We start from the raw sequence: 22,049 nt of genomic DNA on the forward strand, positions 1-22,049 counted from the left end.
TTTGTTATTAGAAACTCATTTTAGTTTATGTCAGGATCAACTTGCCAAATTCGCAGTAAATAAGTACTTATGTGTTTATACGCAGGTATTTGCTTTATCAAATAGAAGCATTGTGTGGTGGGGTGAATGGTGGCCTCCCAAAAGACATGTCCACCCAGAACCTGTGAAGGTGACCTTATTTGGAAAAAGAATCTTTGCAGATGTAACTAATTTAAGAATCTCAAGATCATCTTGGATTAGTGTGGGCCCTAAATCCAATGACAAATGTCCTTAGAAAAGAAGGGGAAAAGATACAGAGGAGAAGGCCATGTGAAGGCTGAGGCAGGGATTGGAGTGATGTAGCCACAAGCCAAGGAATGCTAGGAGCCGCCAGAAACTGGAAGGGGAAAGAATGATTCTCCCCTAGCGCCTTCGCTGGGAACGTGGCCCTGCTGACACCTTGATTTTGGACGTCTGACCTCCAGAACTGTGAGAGAAAATGTGCCAGATTTCTGGTACTTTGTTCTGGCAGCTCTAGGGAACTCAGTGTGAGGGAAGTTAGTAAGTCTTGTTTCCACATTTATTTATGTCGTAAATTGTCATTTATTTTCTTCTCCAGGAGAAGTTTTGAACTCAGATTGCAGTAGACGCTTCCAACAAAGCTCAAAAAGGAGTATAGGAAAAGTTAAGACGCGCCACGTGCCTGAAACATGCCAGGTTCCCCACCATGTGCCTGGCTCATTTAAATCTCGCATCCATCCAAGATAGTAAAATTGTTATTGCTATTTTACAAATGAGAAACGGAGGTGCAGAAGACAGGGAACTACGAAGGGCTGGGTCTGGGATTTGAACCCAGGCAGGGAAAATGGTCATTCTAGTGGTAAAGGAAAGGAGGATATGTATACCTCAAATGCCACCCAGGAAACTTGAACGCTGTTGCTAAACGTAACATTTAACCTGCCAGAAAGGACTTTACCAGCCAGCCAGATACACTCCCTCATTAAAGCTATGGTGATAAGACAGCTGATGGCGGAGACTTCAGTAGGGTAGGGCCTTCCCCATGTGATGGAGAAGGGAGGGAGGCCTGTAGGACAGGGACAAATGGGGGCGAGAATTGGGACGATGCCACAGGGCTAGTGGTCTGTGCATATCTACAACTTGCATCGAATCTGTCACCCCATCCCCAGGCCCTTAGGAGTTCAAGGCAGCCTAACCCAGGGGAGCAGAGCGCAGATGACGTCTCCCACCAGAACATTCCAGACCCTAAGTGTAGTCTAATAAAGTCAGTCACAGAAAGTCAGGATGCTAAATTTGTTGGTTTAGAAGACAGGTTGGATTTTAAATTTTTTAATAAAAATGTTATGTACTATACCGTAATTGATTTGAGAAGGCCCAGTGGCACAGCCATAGCCAGGTGTTCGGCTGTTAACCAAAAGGTTGGTGGTTGGAGCCCACCCAGAGGCTCTGCGGGATAAAGACCTGGTGATCTGCGCTGGCCAAGATTACAGTCTAGAAAACCCTATGGGGCAGTTATACTCTGTCACATGGGGTTGCTATGAGTGGGAACTGACTTGACGGTACCCAACGACAGCAACATAGCTGATTTAAGGCTACTTTATTTTCTTTCAGCCCATGGAGGCCCAATTCAGTTTTCAGGGTTGATTTGTCCTTCTGCCCTCACGGTGATGGGCAGCTCACAGAGCCCTCTCTGTCTGCATCGGACCCCCAAGGTCCCCTTGCTGTTTCTCTTCCAGTGGCCCCTGGAGCCTTCAGTTTTTCTGCCCATGTGTGGCTTACGATTGGTGAAGCCCTTTCTAGGAAAAGCTAAGGATCTGCACTACCCAGAGTCTGCAACCTCGGGTCCCCACCCTGAAGCGTGGTGGGAGTCTGTCCTAGCTAATGACGCCAGCCTGGAGGAGGCGGGTACTGCCCCTCCGAGAGGCAGGCCCAGCATAGGTGACACTTTTAAGATAGATCTCTGCAAATTTAGATCCATGACATTTTGGATATAGTCATTTCTGGAAAAGCGCCTGCATTTTGCTTAGACACGCTTTTACTTAGATAGTTGTCAGTCCTTGAATTAAAATTCAGTCCTTTGCAAATTAAAACTGTTTTTTAAATAATATCTATCTCTGTGCTGCCTGTATATGTATGTATATCCACACACGTTTTATGCATACATGTTTGTATGTTTAAATATCATTGGTTCTTTCTTAATTATATGAGAATTCATCAACAAGGATCCTGTACTATCTGCTTCCCTCCCCAGCCTCACCTGGGATCACTCTCCTCCCTGCTCAGTATACCGTAGCCACTCGGTTCCTTTCTACTTCATGAACGCACCAAACTCCTCCCTCCCCCAGGGCCTTTGCACATGTTACTCCCTCTGTCTAAAAAGCTCTTTTCCTGGCTCTCCATGTTGTTGTTGGCTCCTTGTCCTTCAGATCTTTGCTTCAACTCAGAGGCCCTTATCACGCTACCCAAAGTACAGTCCCACTGTGGTAGGCAGAATACTGGCCCCCCAAAGACGTCCGCACACTAATCCCCAGGACCTGTGATTATGTCATGTTATATGGCAAAGGGGAATTAAGGTTTCAGATGGGATTAAGGTTGCTAATTAGCTGACTTTAACGTAATGAGGTATTTCCTGGATTATCTGGGCTCGATGTAATCCCAAGAGTTCTTAAATGAGAAAGAGGGAGACAGAAGAGTCAGGATCAGAGAGATGACATCATGGGAAAGACTCCACTGGCCATTGCTGGCTTTGAAGATGGAGGGGCCATGAGCTAATGAACGTTGTGTGCCATCAAGTCGATTCTGGCTCATAGCAACCCTGTAAAACAGAGTAAAACTGCCCCACGGCATTTCCTAGGCTGCAATCTTTACAGAAGCAGATCACCAGGTCTTTTCTTCCAAGGATCCAATGAGTGGGTTCAAACCTCCAACCAAAAGCTGAGTGCTTAACCGTTGTGTTGCCACGGCTCCTTGGGTGGCTTCTAGAAGTTGGAAAACACAAGGAAATGGATTCTCCCCTAGACCCTCAAGAAAGTAAGGCAGCCCTGCTAACACCTTGATTTTAGCTCAGTGAGACCCATCTCAGACTTCTGATCTCCAGAACTGTGAGAAATTAAAATTTCAGTTTTTTAAAAAATTTTTTATTGTGGTTTAAGTTAAAGTTTACTAATCAAGTCAGTTTCTCATACAAAAATTTACATACACCTTGCTATATACTCCCAGTTGCTCTCCCCCTAATGAGACAGCACACTCCTTCTCTCCACCCTCAGTTTTCGTGTCCATTTAGCCAGTTTCTGACCCCCTCTGCCTTCTTATCTCCCCTCCAGACAGGAGCTGCCCACATAGTGTCTTGTGTCTACTTGATCGAAGAAGCTCATTCCTCACCAGTATCATTTTCTATCCCATAGTCCAGTCCAATCCCTGTCTGAAGAGTTGGCTTTGGAAATGAGTCCTGTCCTGGGCTAACAGAAGGTCTGGGGACCATGATCTCCGGCGTCCTTCTAGTCTCAGTCAGACCATTAAGTCTGGTCTTTTTACAAGATTTTGAGGTCTGTATCCCACTGCTGTCCTGCTCCTTCAGGGGTTCTCTGTTGTGTTCCTTGTCAGGGCAGTCATCGGTTGTTGCCGGGCACCATCTAGTCCTTCTGGTCTCAGGCTGATGTAGTCTCTGATTTATGTGGCCCTTTCTGTCTCTTAGGCTCATAATTACCTTGTGTCTTTGGTGTTCTTCATTTTCCTTTGCTCCAGGTGGGTTGAGACCAACTGATGTATCTTAGATGGCCACATGCTAGCGTTTAAGACCCTAGATGCCAGCCTAAAATTTGAGTTGTTTTAAGCCACTAAGTTTGTGGTAATTTGTTAAGACAGCAATAGGAAACTAATACGGATCTCAGCTTCAATGCCAACTCCTCAGAGAAGCCTTCCCTGACCACCCTATCCAAAGCAGGACCCCCCACCCCACCGCCCAGTCATGCTGTCCTGGGTACCTCTTATTTACTAAGTACTGTTTTAAGCACTAGAGGTTCAGCATTGAATGAGACAGATTAAAAACCCCTGCCCTCATGGAGCCTATGCTCTGGAGTGGGGGGTAGAGGGAACAATAAAGAAAAGCAATAAGCCGTATGGCAGGTGGAAGAAATGCCAGGTGGAAGAAATGCCAGGGAGGAAACACAGATCCATGGAGGAGGCTAGGGAGTGCTGGGCTGGGGAGTATGCCGTGTGAATGGCACGGTCACAGAAGGCATCACTGAAGGTGATATTTGTGCAAAGACCTGAAGCAGGTGAGGGAACAGGCAGGAGGTACCTGGGGAGAGGACAGGCCAGGCAGAGGAGAGAGAACATCCGAGCAAGTGCAGAGGACAGCACAGCCATCTAATTTATCACCCAAACCAGGCTTTTTGAGAGTGACGGGCGTTATTAATAACCATGCTGGGATTTAATGGTCTGAGACTGGAAGGACCCCGGTGGTCATGGCCCCCAGACCTTCTGTTGGCCCAGAACAGGAACCATTCCCGAAGCCAACTCTTCAGACATGGATTGGACTGGACAGTGGGTTGGAGAGAGATGCCGGTGAGGAGTGAGCTTCTTGGATCAGGTGGACACTTGAGACTATGTTGGCATCTCCTGCCTGGAGGAGAGATGAGAGGGTAGAGGGAGTTAGAAGCTGGCGAAATGGACACGAAAAGAGAGAGTGGAGGGAGAGAGCAGGCGGTCTCATTAGGGGGAGAGTATTTGGGAGTGTGTAGCAAGGTGTATATGGGTTTTTGTGTGAGAGACTGACTCGATTTGTAAACTTTCACTTAAAGCACAATAAAAATTATTAAAAAAGAAAAAAATAATAACCATGCTGGGCCAACAGGCAGGAGCCGGGACACAGGTCACCTGTGAATGGTGGGAAACCTGAGCAGTAAGGACAGGTGGTGGGAACACGGCGTGTGACGGGAGGCACAGGGATGAATGGGGCGGGCAGGGGTGGATTAACCAGTAAGCAAGGTACGCATGGGCTTACAGATCAGTAAGCAAGCACAAGTAAGCCCATGCGTACCTTGCTTGTTGGGTAATCCATCCCTGGGCAGGTTAGGCACAACATGCGAGCCATATCGGCTTCTACTCTGGAGGAGATGGAAAGTTCCCGGCAGAATGATATGATTGGGCTTACAATTGAAAAGGATTGTCCTGGCTGGAGGGGTGAGAACTGAACCTAACAGCAAGTAAACAGAGGCAGGGGAACCCGTGAGGGCTACTGTACCCCATGACACCCGTGGTGAGGTCTACTTTGGTGGAAGAACTGAAGGGACCTGTGTCAAACTGGACGTGGGGTGAAAGAAAGGGAGACAAGAATACTGCCTCATTTCCTTCTTATTGTCTTTGTCAGCTGGTGTTGAGTTGACTCACGGTGCCCCCATGCATTACAGGCTAAACTCTGCCTGGTCCTGCACCATTCTCGTGATTGGTTGCAGTTCAGACCGTCGTGATCCACAGGGTTTTCGCTGGCTGATTTTTGGAAGTAGCTCGCCAGACCTTTAGTTCTAGTCCATCTCAGTCTAGAAGCTCTGCTGAGACCTGTTCAGTATCATAGCAACACGCAAGCTTCCACCGACGGACAGGTGGTGGCCGCACATAAGGCGCATGGGCCAGAGTCAAACCTGACCTCCTGCGTGGAAGGGGAGAATTCTACCACTGGACCGCCCCTGCCACCCCTTTCCTTCACAGCCTTTTCAAATATATACGTTTCTAGTTTGTTTCTATGCTTGTCGTCTGTCTCTGTTAATGGAAGATCCAAGGGCAAGGACCTTGTCTGTCTTGTTCATTTGGTCTGTAGCACCTGGCACATAGCAGGCACTTGACATATCTCGAATGAAAGAATGAATGGAAAGGAACTGGGATTTTAATTTTCATGATACCAGTAAGAATCCTGAAAGAAAAGAAAGCAATGGTTTGCCCAAAGTCGTTGTGAACTCAGCAGGAAAGCGGGGGGGCTGGGTGTAAATCTGGATTGTTCAACTCCACCTCTGCAGCACCCTGCCCCACCATGGAGTCACCGGCCTCAGTCCATTTTCTTGCCTTCTGTTGGTTTGTTAAACTGTGGTGGCTTGTGTGTTGCTGGAAGCTAGGCCACCACTATTTCAAATATCAGCAGGGTCACCCACGGTGGACAGGTTTCAGCAGAGCTTCCAGACTAAGACAGACTAGGAAGAAAGGCCTGGAGATCTACTTCCAAAAATCAGCCAAAGAAAGCCCTGTGGATCACAATGATCTGATCTGCAACCAGTCAAGAGGATAGCGAACAACCAGGCAGTATATCAATCTGTTGTGCGTGAGGTCGCCATGGGTCAGGGGCTAACTCCACGCGTCTAAGAGCAAGGAAATCAACAGAACAAGATCTGGGAAGATGTCGGGTATCTTCCTGAATCACAATAAAATACTACGAGCATTGAGCTCTGGACCAAGCTTCCACACAGCTCTCAACACAACTTCTACTGCTCATTCATGTATTATGAGAAGGCTTTCTATCAGCCCTAGTGGCGCACTGGTTAAGAGCTCAGCTGCTAACCAAAAGGTCGGTAGTTCGAATCTACCAGCTGCTCCTTGGAAACCCTATGGGGCAGTTCTAGTCTGTCATATAAGGTTGCTCGCTATGAGTTGGAATTGACTCTATGGCAACGGGTTTAGTTTTCAGCTTTTTGTAAGGTATGAACTTTAAAATACACTGCGTCCCCTGGCTACCAACTTTCCCAGGGGTTCTGCAGGTGTTAGAGCTTCATGCTGAGGAGGCGGGGGAGGTGACCGTGTGATGTCCAGGAAGGTGGCACCTCCCATCTGGGAAGACTGTGCTGTGCTGGTGCCCAGACCCTGGTGGAAGAGGGAGGAGAATAAGACAGGGAGGGACACCCTGCAGTGGGTAAGGTTGTGTGTCAACTTGGCTGGGCCATGATTCTCAGTGGTTTGGCAGTTATGATGCAGTTTGGCAGCTTTTTAATGATGTAATCACCTCCATGGGAAACCCTGGTGGCATAGTGGTGAAGTGCTACAGCTGCTAACCAAAAGGTTGGCAATTCGAATCCGCCAGATGCTCCTTGGAAACTCTATGGGGCAGTTCTACTCTGTCCTATGGGGTCACTATGAGTCGGAATTGACTTGATGGCACTGGGTTTGACTGGGTTTTTTAATCACCTCCATAATGAGATTTGATAGAATGTGATCTCCATGATGAGATCTGCTGCGAGTAGCCAGTCAGTTGAAAGGGAGTTTCCCTGGGGGCGTGGCCCGCATCCAATATAGGTGGACATTCTGGCAAGGCTCGCTGGCTTTTGCTCACTCTGGATCCTGCAGCTGGCTCCTGTTCATCTGACCTCCGGCTCTTGGGACTTGAGCCAGCAGCTTACCTGCCGATCTTGAGATTCATCAGCCTACACAGCCTGTGAGCCAGAGGCCTCATATCTGACCTGCTGATCTTGGATTCACAAGCACCTGTGGCTACGTGAATCAGAGGAAGCCTCTGGCCTGACCCAAGGGCTTGATTTTGCTTGGTTTACTGCATCGGTTTTGCTTCTCTAGAGAATCCAGCCTAAGACACACCTTCAGGTGACATGGGAACCGAGCGAGAGAGAAGCAAAGGTGGCCACTTTTTATTCCTTCTGGATACTTCTCCCCTTCATTCCACATGCCTTTCAGTTCCTGAGATTCTTCTGACCCCAACCCACTCTCCTTTGCTCCCCTAGCTCATAGCCACTTTCTCAGGCTTACCTGTCTTGGTAGTGGTTCTGCACACAAGTTACCCTTCCCCTCTATCTCCTGGCTGCCTCCCCCAGCCTTTGATTGTGGCCTTAACTCTTTATCAGTAACTCTTCCCACAGTGCTGTTTCAAAGCAAACAGAATGCAGTTAAATCCTCCAGAAGCCTGCTTTCAGGTTGGTTTCTCTCTGGAAAGTGCTTATCTTCGAATTTCAGGACAGAAGCTGAGGTTGAGTTTTGTACCAACAGATCCATTCGCACAGAGACTCCCTCTACTGATGGCTGCACGTGCCCTGAGCTGCTGGCTGACTTCAGGCCATGTTACAAACGAGGCTTGGGAAAGGCGGAAAGCTGGTGACATTTTATGCAGCCTGAGGTTGGAGTCTTCCCAGAGGCACCTCAGAAGAAAGGCCTGGCAACCTCATTTCAAAAATTCAACCATGGAAAACCCTATGGAGCACGGTTCTACTCTGACACATGGGATGGTCATGAGTCAGGATGGACTCAATGGCCAGTGGTGGTGCTGGTGGGTTGTTCTGTCCTGTGCTCCCTGAAACTCTCTCATCCCCCATTGGCATTCACTGCTACATCCTGTTGTTCAGACCCCTGCTGGTCTGAGACCTGGGAAGGAGCTGGAGGAGACCACTGGTCATCCTCTATGATGGTTAAGTTTATTTGTCAACATGGCAAGGCTATGGTTTCCAGTGGTTCTGCCAAATGCTAGACTAGCTGCTGTTCCATAATGTGATGTGATGTGACGTGATGTAATGCAGTCACCTTCTGTAATGTAATGTAGCGCCATGCCATGCAATGCCATACAATGCAATGTAATGTGATGTAATTATCTTCCATAATGTAATGTAATGATCTTCCATGATGTAATCTAATGTAATTCCTTTCCATAATGTAATGTAATGATCTTCCATGATGTAATCTAATGTAATTACTTTCCATAATGTAATGTAATGATCTTCCATGATGTAATCTAACACAATCAATCAATTAGTTGAAAAGGGAGTTTCTTAGGGTGTGGTCTGCCTTCAGACTATAAAATCGATATTTTGGTGGACCTGTCTCTCTCCTCTACACCCTTCCCATCACCTGACCTAGGGATCTTGGGACACAAGCTTGCAGAAGTCTCCAGCCTGTTGCCTGACATACAAATTTTGGATTTTTCAGCTCTCACTGGTTCTGTTTCTCGAGAGAACTCTAAGACATCCTCCACTGGGAAAAGGGGATCATTGGGACCTCAAGAGCTGACAGTACTTACTTGAGGCCACAGCAAGTATGTGATAAAAGGAAGACTCGGGAATCCTGCTTCCACTTCTCTCTCCATTCTACCACCCTGCGTGAGCTAATATGCCTTCAGCATCCGTGTTTTGGAAGAATTTCCTACCAGCCTACCTTGTCAGAGACCAGCTACACGTTGTGCTTGTAATAGCTAAGGATCACAAGCTCCAGCATTTTTGAGTCCTGGAAAATGTCCCGATTACATGTGCCATACAAGGACATAGCTGGAGGGATATGGGATATTACTGCTCCTGGGGTGAGAAGTGGGGGAAGGACTGAACAGATTTTAAAATCATGCTGAGCCCCATTCAAACCCTCTACTGTCTTTGCCCTGCTAATTCAATACAAGCATGGTTGTTCTTGTTGTTAGGTGCCGTCGAGTCAGTTCTGACTCATAGTGACCCCATGCACAACAGAACAAAACATTGCCTGGTCCTGCGCCATCCTTACAATCGTTATGCTTGAGCTCATTGTTGCAGCCACTGTGTCAATCCACCTCGTTGAGGGTCTTCCTCTTTTCCCCTGACCCTGTACTCTGCCAAGCATGATGTCCTTCTCCAGGGAATGATCCCTCCTGACAACATGTCCAAAGTATGTAAGACACAGTCTCACCATCCTTGTTTCTAAGGAGCATTCTGGTTGTACTTCTTCTAAGACAGATGCTGGAAGCCATGCCACCGGTATTCAGACACCAGCAGGGTCATCCATGGAGGACAGGTTTCAGCTGAGCTTCCAGACTAAGACAGATGAGGAAGAAGGACCTGGCAGTCTGCTTCTGAGAAGCATCAGCCAGTGAAAACCTCATGAATACAGGCATATCTCCAAGACATTGCGGGTTTGGTTCCAGACCAACACAATAAAGCAAATATTGCAATAAAGTGAGTCACACGGAGTTTGTTTCCTAGGGCACATAAAAGCTGTGTTTACACTGTACTGTTGTCTGTTGGGCGTGCAGTAGCATTATGTCTAAAAAAAACAATGTTCGAACCTTAATTTAAAAATATTTTATTTTTAAAAAATGCTAACCATCACCTGAGCCTTCAGCGGATCATCATCTTTTTGCTGATGGAGGGTCTTGCCTCGGCGTTGATGGCTGCTGACTGATCAGGGTGGTGGTTGCTGAAGGTTGGGTGGCTGTGGCAATTTCTTAAAATAAGACCACAGTGAAGTTTGATACATTGATTGACTCTTCCTTTCATGAAAGATTTCTTTTTGGCATGCAATGCGGTTTGATAGCATTTTACCCACAATTGCTGTTGTTATTGTTAAAAAAAAAAAATTTAAATCAGTTCCAACTCGTAGCTACCCCATGTTCAACAGGACAAAACACTGCCCAGTCCTGTGCCATCCTCACAATCGTTGTTGTGCTTGAGCCCATTGCTGCAGGCACTGTGTCAATCCATCTCTTTGAGGGTCTTCCTCTTTTTCACTGACCCTCCACTTCACGAGTCATGATGTCCTCCATGGACCGATCCCTCCTGATAACATGTCCAAAGTATGTAAGACATAGTCTCACCATCCTTGCTTCTAAGCAGCATTCTGGCTGTACTTCCTCCAAGACAGATTTCCTTACTTGTTCTTTTGGCAGTCCGTGGGTATATTCAGTGTTCTTCGCCAACACAATCCAAAGGCATCAATTCTTCTTCGGTCTTCCTTATTCACAGCCTGCCATCAGCTAAGTTTCTGTAATATTCTAAATGCTTTGCTGTCATTTCCACAATGTTCACAGCATCTTCACCAGGAGTAGATTCCCTCTCAAGAAACCACTTTCTTTGTTCAGCCATAAGAAGCAACTCCTCATCCCTTCAAGTTTTCTCATGTAAAAAAAAAAAAAAAGAGTGCAGCAATTCAGCCACACCTTCAGGCTCCACTGCTCATTCTGGTTCTCTGGCTCTTTCCACCACATCTGCAGTCACTTCCTCCACTGAGGTCTTGAACCCCTCAAAGTCATCCATGAGGGTTGGAATCAACTTCTTCCAAGCTACTGTTAATGTTGATGTTTTGACCTCCTCCCATGAATCACGAATGTTCTTAATGGCATCTAGAACGGTGAATCCTTTCCAGAAGGTTTTCAACTTACTTTGCCCAGATCCATCAGAGGAATCACTATCCGTGGCAGCTATTAGCCTTACAAAATGCATTTCTTGATCCATGGGCTGCAGAATGGATATTGTGTTAGCAGGCATGAAAACAACACTAATCTGTACATCTCCATCAGAGCTCTTGAGTAACCACGTGCATTGTCAATGAGCAGTACTATTTTGAAAGGAATCTTTTTTCTGAGCAGTAGGTCTCAACAGTGGACTTAAAATATTCAGTAAACCATGTTGTAAACCGATGTGCTGTCATCCAGCTTTGTTTTCCCATTTATATAGCACAGGCAGGGTAGATTTAGCATAATTCTTAAGGGTCCTCGGATTTTCAGAATGGTAAATGAGCATTGGCTTCAACTTCAAGTCACCAGTCCTCTCCAGCTGTGAAAGTCCTAGATGGTGTCTTCTTCAAGTATAAGGCTGTTCCGTCTACATTGGAAATCTGTTGTTTAGCGTGGCCCCTTCATCCATTATCTCAGCTAGACCTTCTGGAACCTGCTGCAGCTTCTACATCCGTGCTGGCTGCTTCACCTTGCACTTTTGTGTTATGGAGAGAGCTTCTTTCCTTAAACCTCAAGAACCAACTTCTGCTAGCTTCAAACTTTTCTTCAGCAGCTTCCTCACCTCTCCCAGCCCTCATAGAATTGAAGAGAGTTAGGGCCTTGCTCTGGATTAGGCTTTGGCTTAAGGGAATGTTGTGGCTGGTTTGATCTTCTATCCAAGCCACTAGAACTTTCTCCATGTCAGCAATAAGGCTGTTTGGCTTTCTTATCCTTTGTGTGTCCCCTGGAGCAGCACTTTCAAATTTCTTCAAGAACTTTCCCTTTCATTCACTAACTGTCTGGTGCAAGAGGCCTAGCTTTTGGCCTATGTTGGCTTTCAACATGCCTTCCTCACTAAGCTTAATCATTTCTAGCTTTTGATGAAAGTGAGACATTTGACTCTTCCTTTCACGTGAACACTTAGAGGCTGTGTAGGGTTATTAATTGGCCTAATTTCAATATTGTCGTGTCTCAGGGAATAGGGAGGCCCGAGGAGAGGGAGAGAGACAGGGGAACGGCAGGTTAGTGGAGCCGTCAGAATACACACAACGTCTACCTATTAAAAGTTTGCCGTCTTCTACGGGCATGGTTCGTGGCACCCCAAAACAATTACAATACTAACATCAAAGATCACAGGCACCATAAGAGATATAATAATAATGAACAAGTTTAAAATAAAAATTGCAAGAATTACCAGATTGTGACACAGAAACACGAAGTGAACACATGCCGTTGGAAAGGCGGCACCGATTGACTTGTTGGACGCAGGATTGCCACAAATTGTCGAGTTATAAAAACGCAGTATCTGGGAAGTGCAGTTAAAGCGAAATGCAGTAAAAGGAGGTATGCCTGTATTCCTCCGTCCCTACCTTCCAGATTTTCCCAACTTGCAAATGAGCTGCACGACACTAACTCCCTCCACATCAAAGCTGTGATTTCCGCTGCAGGTGGATGCAGAAGGCGCAGAGCCCCGTAATCACCAGCCCTTTGCACTAAGTCTTTTTTCTTCCTGCTCATTAGGGCAGCTTGGAGAGGAGGAGGGAGGAGCCGTTCTCGCAGGGTTCCAAAGAGACACTTGGGATCATGCTGGGAGAGGCCGCTCTGTCACCAGGAAAGACAATGGAATACATTAAAAATGTCTTAGTTCTCCTCGCTCCGCCAGCTAAAAGCACTGGAACCCTTTGGGGAATTCATTTCACGAGGAGAGAGAATAAGGCACCTGGCCCCGGGCGCACCTCCTCTCTGTGCTTTGCCCTGAGAGAGGATGCTGAGGCCCCTTCTGCAGAGGCGGGGACAGCGCGACTGCCCAGTGGTCCACATTGTTGGGATGGTGCTCACAGGAATGGCTCAATTCCCCTTTCTGTTTTTTTGCTGTTGTTGTTGTTGAGAACACAACAGCAGAACACACACCAATCCAACCACTTCTACATGTACAATTCAGTGACATCGATTATATTCTTCCGAGTTGTGCAACCATTCTCGCCCTCCTTTTATGAGTTGTTCCTCCTCCATTAGCATAAACTCACTGCCCCCTAAGGTTCTTATCTCATATTTTGAGTTGCTGTTGTCACTTTGATCCCATATAGATAGTTCTTAAAAGAGTATTGTTGGTTTTAAGAAGACTTCAAGAGATATCTTCGGTTTCCCTTTCTGTTTTGAAAGTGCCTTGGTTTCTTTCCTTTGAGGCCATGCTCAGCAGAGATGTGCAGCACAATGACAAAGACCCAGGCCCTGCTGTTCACTCTTCTCTCGTCCTCACTCTACAGGTCCTCGACACTCGGGCAGGCCTTTGGTGCACAGTGGAGGGCCTGCTGTGGCTTCTACCCTCACTAGTGTTTGACGGACGGATCCTGCGTGCATGTCCAGCGGGAAGCTTCCCAAGGGAACAGCCATTTTTTATGCTTTAAAAACATCCCTCTTAGAAAAAAAAGAAATAAGTCATCAAAGATTCCAGCCAGAAAGGACTTTGGCGATGGAGAGCTTGAATTACTTGCTTGGAACTTATTGCTAAACCACTAGGGTCATTCTGATTGTTGGCCTGCAAACAGGTCAGGTCAGGAATCAAATGTTGGGCCTCCCGCACTGTGGGGGTGCAACAGTGGGGATAATTAAACCAATCTGGCCCACCTAGGGGAACCAACCGGCCAACCAGTTACCAGTGAGTGGACTCTGACTCACGGCGAGCCCATCTGTGTCAGCGTGAATTGCATTCAGTAGGGTTTTCAGTGTCTATGACCTTTTGGAAGCAAATCACTAAGACTTTCTTCTGAGGCACCTCAGGTGGATTCGAACCACCAATCTTTCAGTTAATAGCCAAGCATTTAACCTTTTGTGCCTTAGAGACTCCATTTGGCAAAAAGGCCAGTCTGAATTAGCAAAAAAACCCAATTAAATAAAGTATAATAAAGTGGAACTGTTTTAAATGATCTCCTTACAATCTTATTTTAAACTGTTCGTTCATACTGTGAAGAAAGGTTTATCAAGGTAAACTTGGCACTGGCCCCTGTCTACCAGAATTGAATGAAATGATGTTTTGACTCTTACTGTAAATAGATTGAGGAGTACAGGTGGTGCGGTCATTAAGCACTCTGCTGCGAACCAAATGCTTGGTGGTTCGAACCACCAGCCATTCTGCAGGGGAATGATGTGGCAGTCTGCTTCCGTAAAGATTACACCGTTGGAAACTGTATGGGGCAGTTCTACTCTGTCCTATAGGGTCTCTATGAGTCGTAATTGACTTGGCGGCAATAGGTTTTAAAATATAAATACAATTTATAAAAAGTAAATAACTTCCATTTCTATCACTACCCAGAAGAATGAAGACAGAGTATTTATCAGCAAATAAGTCATTCAAATAAAGAAGGTTCCAAACCAGACAAAAACACCACAAGAAAACAAGAGGCCAATATCTCTTATGAATATAGATGCAAAAATCCTCAACAAAATACTAGCCAAAAAAAATTGAGCATCTTAAAAGAGTCATACACCATGACCCTAAACCAAAAATCAAACCCACTGTCATCAAATCGATTCTGACTCATCGTGACCCTATAGGACAGAGTAGAACTTCCCAATAGGGTTTCCAAGGAGCAGCTGGTGGATTTCAATTGCCGACCTCTTGATTAGCAGATATAGCTGTTAACCACTGCACTGCGAGGCCTCCAAGACCAAGTGAGATTTATTCCAGGAATGTAGGGGTGATTCAACATTAGAAAATCAATCAGTGTAGTAAACTACGTAAATAGCACAAAGGAATCGAAACACACGATCATCTCTATGGATGCAGACAAAACACCTGATAAAATCCCACACCCTTTCTTGGTGAAAATCTTAAAGTTTGGAATAGAAGGGAAATCCCTCAATATGATTCAGGGCATATATGAAAGCAAACAGCCAACATTATACTTAATGAAAAAAGATCGAGAGCTTTCTCCTTGAAATCAGGAATAAGGCAAGAGTGCCCGCTCTCACCACTTCTATTCAATATTGTATTAGAGGGTCTGGCCAGACCAATAAGACAAGAAAAAGAAATAAAGTTATCCAGAATGTAAAGAAGAAGTAAAATTATCTATATTCGTGGATGATATGATCCTGTATATAGAAAATCCCAAAGAATCCACAAGAAAACTGAAGGACTTATACAACGAAAATTACAAAACACTGCCAAAAGAGATTAAAGAAGACTTAAATAAATGGAAGAATCGAAAGAAGATGAAAGGAATACACAGTCATTGTAAAAAAAAAAAAAAAAGGTTGCATATGATCTGGAACTGATGGTACTGACAGAACAGGTCCAAGCTGCACTGAAGGCACTGGCGAAAAACAAGGCTCCAGGAATTGACAGAATACCAACTGAGATGTTTCAACAAACAGTGGCCGTGTTGGAACCGCTCACCCATCTATGCCAAGAAATTTGGAAGACCTGGCCAACCAGCTGGAAGAGATCCATATTTATGCCTATTCCAAAGAAAGGTGATCCAGCTGAATGCAGAAATTATCAAACAATATTATTAATATCATACCCAAGTAAAAGTTTGCAGAAGATCATTCAAAAGTGGCTGGAGCCAACTCTCCAGACATGGATTGGACTGGACAATGGGCTGGAGAGGGATGCTGGTGAGGAGTGAGCTTCTTGGATCAGGTGGACACTTGAGACTATGTTGGTATGTCCTGTCTGGAGGAGAGATGAGAGGGTGGAGGGGGTTAGAAGCTGGCGAAATGGACACAAAAAGAGAGAGTGGAGAGAGAGAGCGGGCTGTCTCATTAGGGGAAGAGTATTTGGGAGTGTGTAGCAAGGCGTATAGGGGTTTTGTGTGAGAGACTGACTTGATTTGTAAACTTTCACTTAAAGCACAATAAAAATTATTAAAAAAAAAAAAAAAAAAAAAAAAGTGGCTGCAGCAGTGTATTGACAGGGAACTGCCAGAAATTCAAGTCAGATTCCGAAGAGGATGTGGAACCAGGGATATCATTGCTGATGTCAGATGGATCCTGGCTGAAAGCTGAGAATACCAGAAAGATGTTTACCTGTGTTTTGATTATGCAAAGGCATTCGGCTGTGTGGAGCATAACAAATTATGGATAACATTACAAAGAATGGGAATTCCAGCACACTTAATTGTGTTCATGAGGAACCTGTACACAGATCAAGAGGCAGTAGTTCAAACAGAACAAGGGGATACTCCATGGTTTAAGGTCAGGAAAGGTGTGTATCAGGGTTGTATCCTTTCGCCACGCTTGTTCAATCTGTGTACTGAGCAATAATCTGAGAAGCTGGACTATATGAAGAAGAATGGGGCATCAGGATTGGAGGAAGACTCATTAAAAACCCACGTTATGCAGGTGATACAACCTTGCTTGCTGAAAGTGAAGAGGACTTGAAGCACTTACTGATGAAGATCAAAGACCACAGCCTTCATTAGGGATTACACCTCAACATAAAGAAAACAAAAATTCTTACAACTGGACCAGTAAGCAACATCATGATAAACGAAGAAAATTGAAGTTGTCAAGGATTTCATTTTACTTGGACCTACAATCAACACTCATGGAAGCAGCAGTCAAGAAATCAAATGATGCATTGCATTGGGCAAATCTGCTGCAAAAGGCCTTTTTCAAGTGTTAAAAAGCAAAGATGTCACCTTGAGGACTAAGGTGCACCTGACCCAAGCCATAGTGTTTTCAATCACCTCATATGCATATGAAAGCTGGATGATGAATAGAGGAGACCGAAGAAGAAATGATGCCTTTGAATTGTGGTGTTGGAGAAGAATATTGACTATACCATTGACTGCCAAAAGAATGAACAAATCTGTCTTGCAAGAAGAGCGACCAGAATGCTCCTTGGAAGCAACAATGGCAAGACTACATCTCACATACTTTGGACATGTTGTCAGGAGGGATCAGCCCCTAGAGATGGCCATCATACCTGGTAAAGTGGAGGTTTGGCAAAAAAGAGGGAGACCCTTGTCATAGTTATCTAGTGCTGCTATAAGAGAAATACCACATGTGGATGGCCTTAACAAAGAGAAATTTATTCTCTCACAGTCTAATAGGCTACAAGCCCAAAGTCAGGACATCAACTCCAGGGGAAGGCTTTCTCCCTCTGTTGGCTCTAGAGGAAGGTCCTTCTCATCAGTCTTTCCTTGGTCTAGGAGCTTCTCCACGCAGGAATGTCACGTCCAAAGGATGCGTTCTCTTGCCGGCATTGCTTTCTTGGAGGTATGAGGTCTCCACTCTCTGCCCACTTCCCTTTCTTTTATATCTCAAAAGAGATTGTCTAAAAACACAATCTAATCTTATAGATCTCATTAACATAACTGCTGCTAATCCATCTCATTAACTTCATAGTGATAGGATTTACAACACATAGGGAAATCACATCACATAACAAAATGGTGGACAATCATACAATACTGGGAATCATGGCCTAGCCCAGTGGACACACATATTTTCGGGGGACACAATTCAATCCATGACAACCCTCAACAGGATGGATTGACAGCAGTGTCTGCAACAATGGGCTTAAGTGTAACAACGATTGTGAGGATAGTACAGGACCGGGCAGTGTTTCGTTCTGTTGTACATAGGGTCCCTATGAGTAGGAATTGACTCAACAGCACCTACAACAACAACACAGATACACCCATACACCCACATGCATGCACTCACATATGCCTTCTATGTCCGCGTTTTTTAAATTAAAAAAAAAAAAAAAAGTTTACACACAAAAGAATCATTTTTCAGAATCCTTTTACCTAATCATTGTATAATTAAACAAACAAAAAAAAGGGCCGAATCCTGCTTAAAATTGTTACCTTCTAAAGACATTTTGAAGGAGCCTTGCTGGTGCAATGTTAAAGTGCTCGACTGCTAACGGAAAGATTAGCAGTTGGAACCCACCAAGCAGTTCTACAGCAGAAAGCCCTGGAGATCTGCTCCTGTAAAGATCGCTGTTGTTGTTGTCGGTGCCGTTGAGGCCACTCCCGCCCATAAAGACCCTGTGGACACCAGAACAAACCCTGCCCGGTCCTGCGCCGTCCGCACAGTCGTTGTCACGCTTGACCCCGTTGTTGCAGCCGCTGTGTCAGTCCATCTCGTTGAGGGGCTTCATCTTTTTCACTAACCGTCTGCTTTACCATGACGCCCTTCTCCGGGAGCTGGTCCTGCCTGATAACATGTCCAAAGCTTGTGAGACGAAGTCTCTCCAGCCTTGCTTGCGAGGAGCTTTCTGGCTGAACTTTTTTCAGGACAGATGTGTTCGTTCCTCTGGCAGCCCATGGTAAGTTCAGTACTCTTGGCCAACACCGTAACGGAAAAGCATCAGTTTTTCTTTGTTCTTCCTTATTCATTGTCCAGCTTTCGCGTGCATGTGAGATGACTGAAAATATCACGGCTTGGGTCAGGCGCACCTTAGTCCTCAACGTGACATCTTCGCTTTTAAACACTTTAAAGAGGTCCTTTGCAGCAGATTTGCCCGATGCAATACATTGATTTCTTGACTGCTGCCTCCATGGGTGTTGACTGTGGATCCAAGTAAGGATTACAGCCTAGAAAACCACATGGAGCAGTTCTACTCTGTCACACGGGGCCGCTACTAATCAGAATTGACTCCATGGCACCCAACAACAACAATAGCCAACATCATGTTGGATAAAGATTTTGGGAAAATTTATCTTTTAATTCCTGACTATCCCCAGGTGGCGGTTTTGGTCCCTTTTATTTTCTATTTGCAGAGTTTTTTTTTTTTAGCCAGCACCCTTTTTCTAGGCAAGAGAACTGGAACACAGTGGTCACCCACTGAGCCAGTGATAGAACTGGTTGTGACAAGCTGTTCGTTATCTTCTGCAGTGAAGCCACGAGCCCTACTGGCTCCGCAGCGACCCACTTCTCTGTCCGCAAGCCTGAGCGTTTTAGACACACAAACCTGTTGCTCTCGGTTCCAACTCCCAGCAGCCCCCTGTGTTACAGCGCAGAGCTGGGCCGTAGGATTTTCTTGGCTGTAACATTTTGGGAAGCAGATAGCCAGGACTTTCTTTCATAGCACCACTGGGTGGATTCAAACCCCTAACCTTTAGCTTAGGAGTTGAGCACAAACTGTCGGCACCACCCAGGAAACTTTAGATGTGCACAGAGTTGAAAAATTCAGTGTCTAAACACAAACTTATTTTAAAAGGCTGCCCAAGGTTCTAATAAGTTTCCTCAAAATCTGATTTGATGTTTAATATATAATAAATATTGAATATAGTCCTATGTGGAGATTATAACAAAATACACAATCCAGAACCCAGGCTTGCAAGCAAATAACTGACATTCCAAGTGTTTAGCTGATAAACACTGCCCATGAGGAAGGTCCAGGTTGAATGCCATTTATCAGGTGACCTTTCATGCCATGTCCTGGCATTTTAGGGTTTGGTACCATGTTCCTTAAAGAAGGATTATCATATGATAATAATAACTATACGTCATTGTTGTTCTTAGGTGCCATCGAATCAATTCCGACTCATAATGACCCCGTGTGACAGAGTAGAACTGTCCCTTGGGATCTTCTAGGCGGTGATCTTTATGGAAGCAGATTGACAGGTCTTTTCTCCTGTGGAACTGCTGGGTGGGTTCAAACCGCCAAGCTTTTGTTGAGCAGCTTAGCACTTAACCACTGCACCACCAGGGCTCCTTCATAACTACATACATGAGTTTAATATTTTTATATACCTACAATTTTAGAAGGAAAGTATTGCTAGCCTCACTGCTAAGGATAGAATTATGTCCCCCAAAATATATGCTGAAGTTCTAACCCCTAGTATCTGTGAACACGGCTTTGTGTGGCAATAGGGCCTTGAAGACGTTATCAGTTTAACACGAGGTCCTACTAGAGTAGGGCGAGCCCTAACGACACCAATAGGAGTGGTGTCCTTATCAGAGAGAGGAGACACAAAGAGACAAGGAACTCTGCCCAGACGAGAGAATTATGCAGCAGCTTCAAGTCAAGGGATGCCTGGGGCCACCAGGAGCTGGGAGAGACAAGAAGTGATCTTCCCTGGAGCCTTCACGGAGAGCACAGCCCTGCCAGCACACTGGGATTTCTAACCTCCGGAAATACATTTCTGCTCTTGTAAGCCACCCAGTTTGCGGTATTCTCTTACAGCAGCCCTAGGAAACACGGACAATTACTTTTGCAATTGGGAATATGTAATAACAGCTTATAGCACTAGTATCCCATGACGCACAGCTTGGGAAATGTATTTTCACATAAATCCAGTGAGCTTAAAGGGGATGAAAATATTTTCCTTTTCCTCCAAAGTTTTTAAAAAATCAAATCAAGAATACAGTGGGACTTAAAGCTCAATAAAAATTATTAAAAAAAAAAAAAGAATACAGTGGGCATGGTTTAGGAGAAAAAATCTACGGGCTTAGGCAGGAAATATTGGGCCGATCATTTCGTTTCTCTAGGCCTTAATTTCTTGCATCACAAGGTTAAGGGCTCAGTTCACACCAGAAACCAGTTGCCATCGAGTGGATTCTAACTCCTGGAAACTCCGTTTGTGTCAGAGTAGAACTGAGCTCCACAGAGTTTTCAGGGGCTGATTTTTTGGAAGTAGATTGCCAGGCCTTTCTTCTGAGGCATTTCTGGATAGACTCAAACCTCCAACCTTTCATTTAGCAGCTGAGCGTGTTAACCATTTGAGCCCCCCCGCCCCCAAGGGACTCTTCAGCTCATACCAAGACGTATGAAATAGGCCTTCTGTTTAACCCCCAGGCTTCACTAGAAGAAAAAAAACCCAAAAACCCATTGCCATCAAGTCAATTCTGACTCATAGCGACCCTATAGGACAGGGTAGAACTGCCTCATAGGGTTTCCAAGGCTGAAATCCTTTTTTTTTTTTTTTAATTGTGCTTTAAGTGAAAGTTTACAATTTAAGTCAGTTTCTCATACAAAACTTATACACACATTGTTGTGTGACCCTAGTTGCTCTCCCTACAATGTGACAGCACACTCCTCCCCACCCTGTATTTCTCGTGTCTGTTCAACCAGGTTTTGTCCCCCTCTGCCTTCTCATCTTGCCTCCAGACAGGACCTGGCCACACAATCTCATGTGTCTACTTGAGCTAAGAAGCCCACGCCTCACCAGTATCATTTTATGCGTCATAGTCCAGTCTAATCTTTGTCTGAAGAGTCGCCTTCAGTCATGGTTTTTGTTCTGGGCTAACACAGAGCCCAGGGGCCATGTCCTCTGGGGTCCTTCCAATCTCAGTCAGACCATTAACTCTGATCTTTTTACTAGAATTTGAGTTCTGCCCTCCACTTCTCTCCTGCTCCATCAGGGGTTCTGTGTTGTGTTCTCTGTCAGGGCAGTTGTTGGTGGTAGCCAGCCACCATCTAGCTCTTCTGGTCTCAGGCTGATGGAGTCTTTGGTTTATGTGGCCCTTTCTGTTTCTTGGGCTCATATTTTCCTTGTGTCTTTGGTGTTCTTCATTCTCCTTTGCTCCAGGTGGGTTGAGACCAATTGATGCATCTTAGATGGCCGCTTGCTAGCTTTCAAGACCCCAGACACCAAGGGTGAAATCTTTATAGAAGTAGACTGCCACGTCTTTCTCCCTCGGAGTGACTGGGGGGTTCGAGTCACTGGCCTTTAGGTTACCAGCTGATCACTTAACCAAGGTGCCACCAAGACTCCTTCACTTGAAGAAAGCCCCGTAAATTACTTTCCCTTTCTGTTTAGTGTCCACTTCATGAGATGGCCAGCTCCATAGGTCCAGGTCTGCTCCATTTGGGACTCAACAGATTTTTGCTAAATGAACCAATTTGTGCGTGTACAAAGCACATACAAATTACTTTGATATGGCGCTATGGTGGTGTCTCAGAAAACGGTTAATGCTCTTAGCTGCTAAGTGAAAG

The sequence above is a fragment of the Elephas maximus genome, chromosome 4 (assembly GCF_024166365.1).
Source record: "Elephas maximus indicus isolate mEleMax1 chromosome 4, mEleMax1 primary haplotype, whole genome shotgun sequence".
Classification (NCBI taxonomy): Eukaryota; Metazoa; Chordata; class Mammalia; order Proboscidea; family Elephantidae; genus Elephas; species Elephas maximus.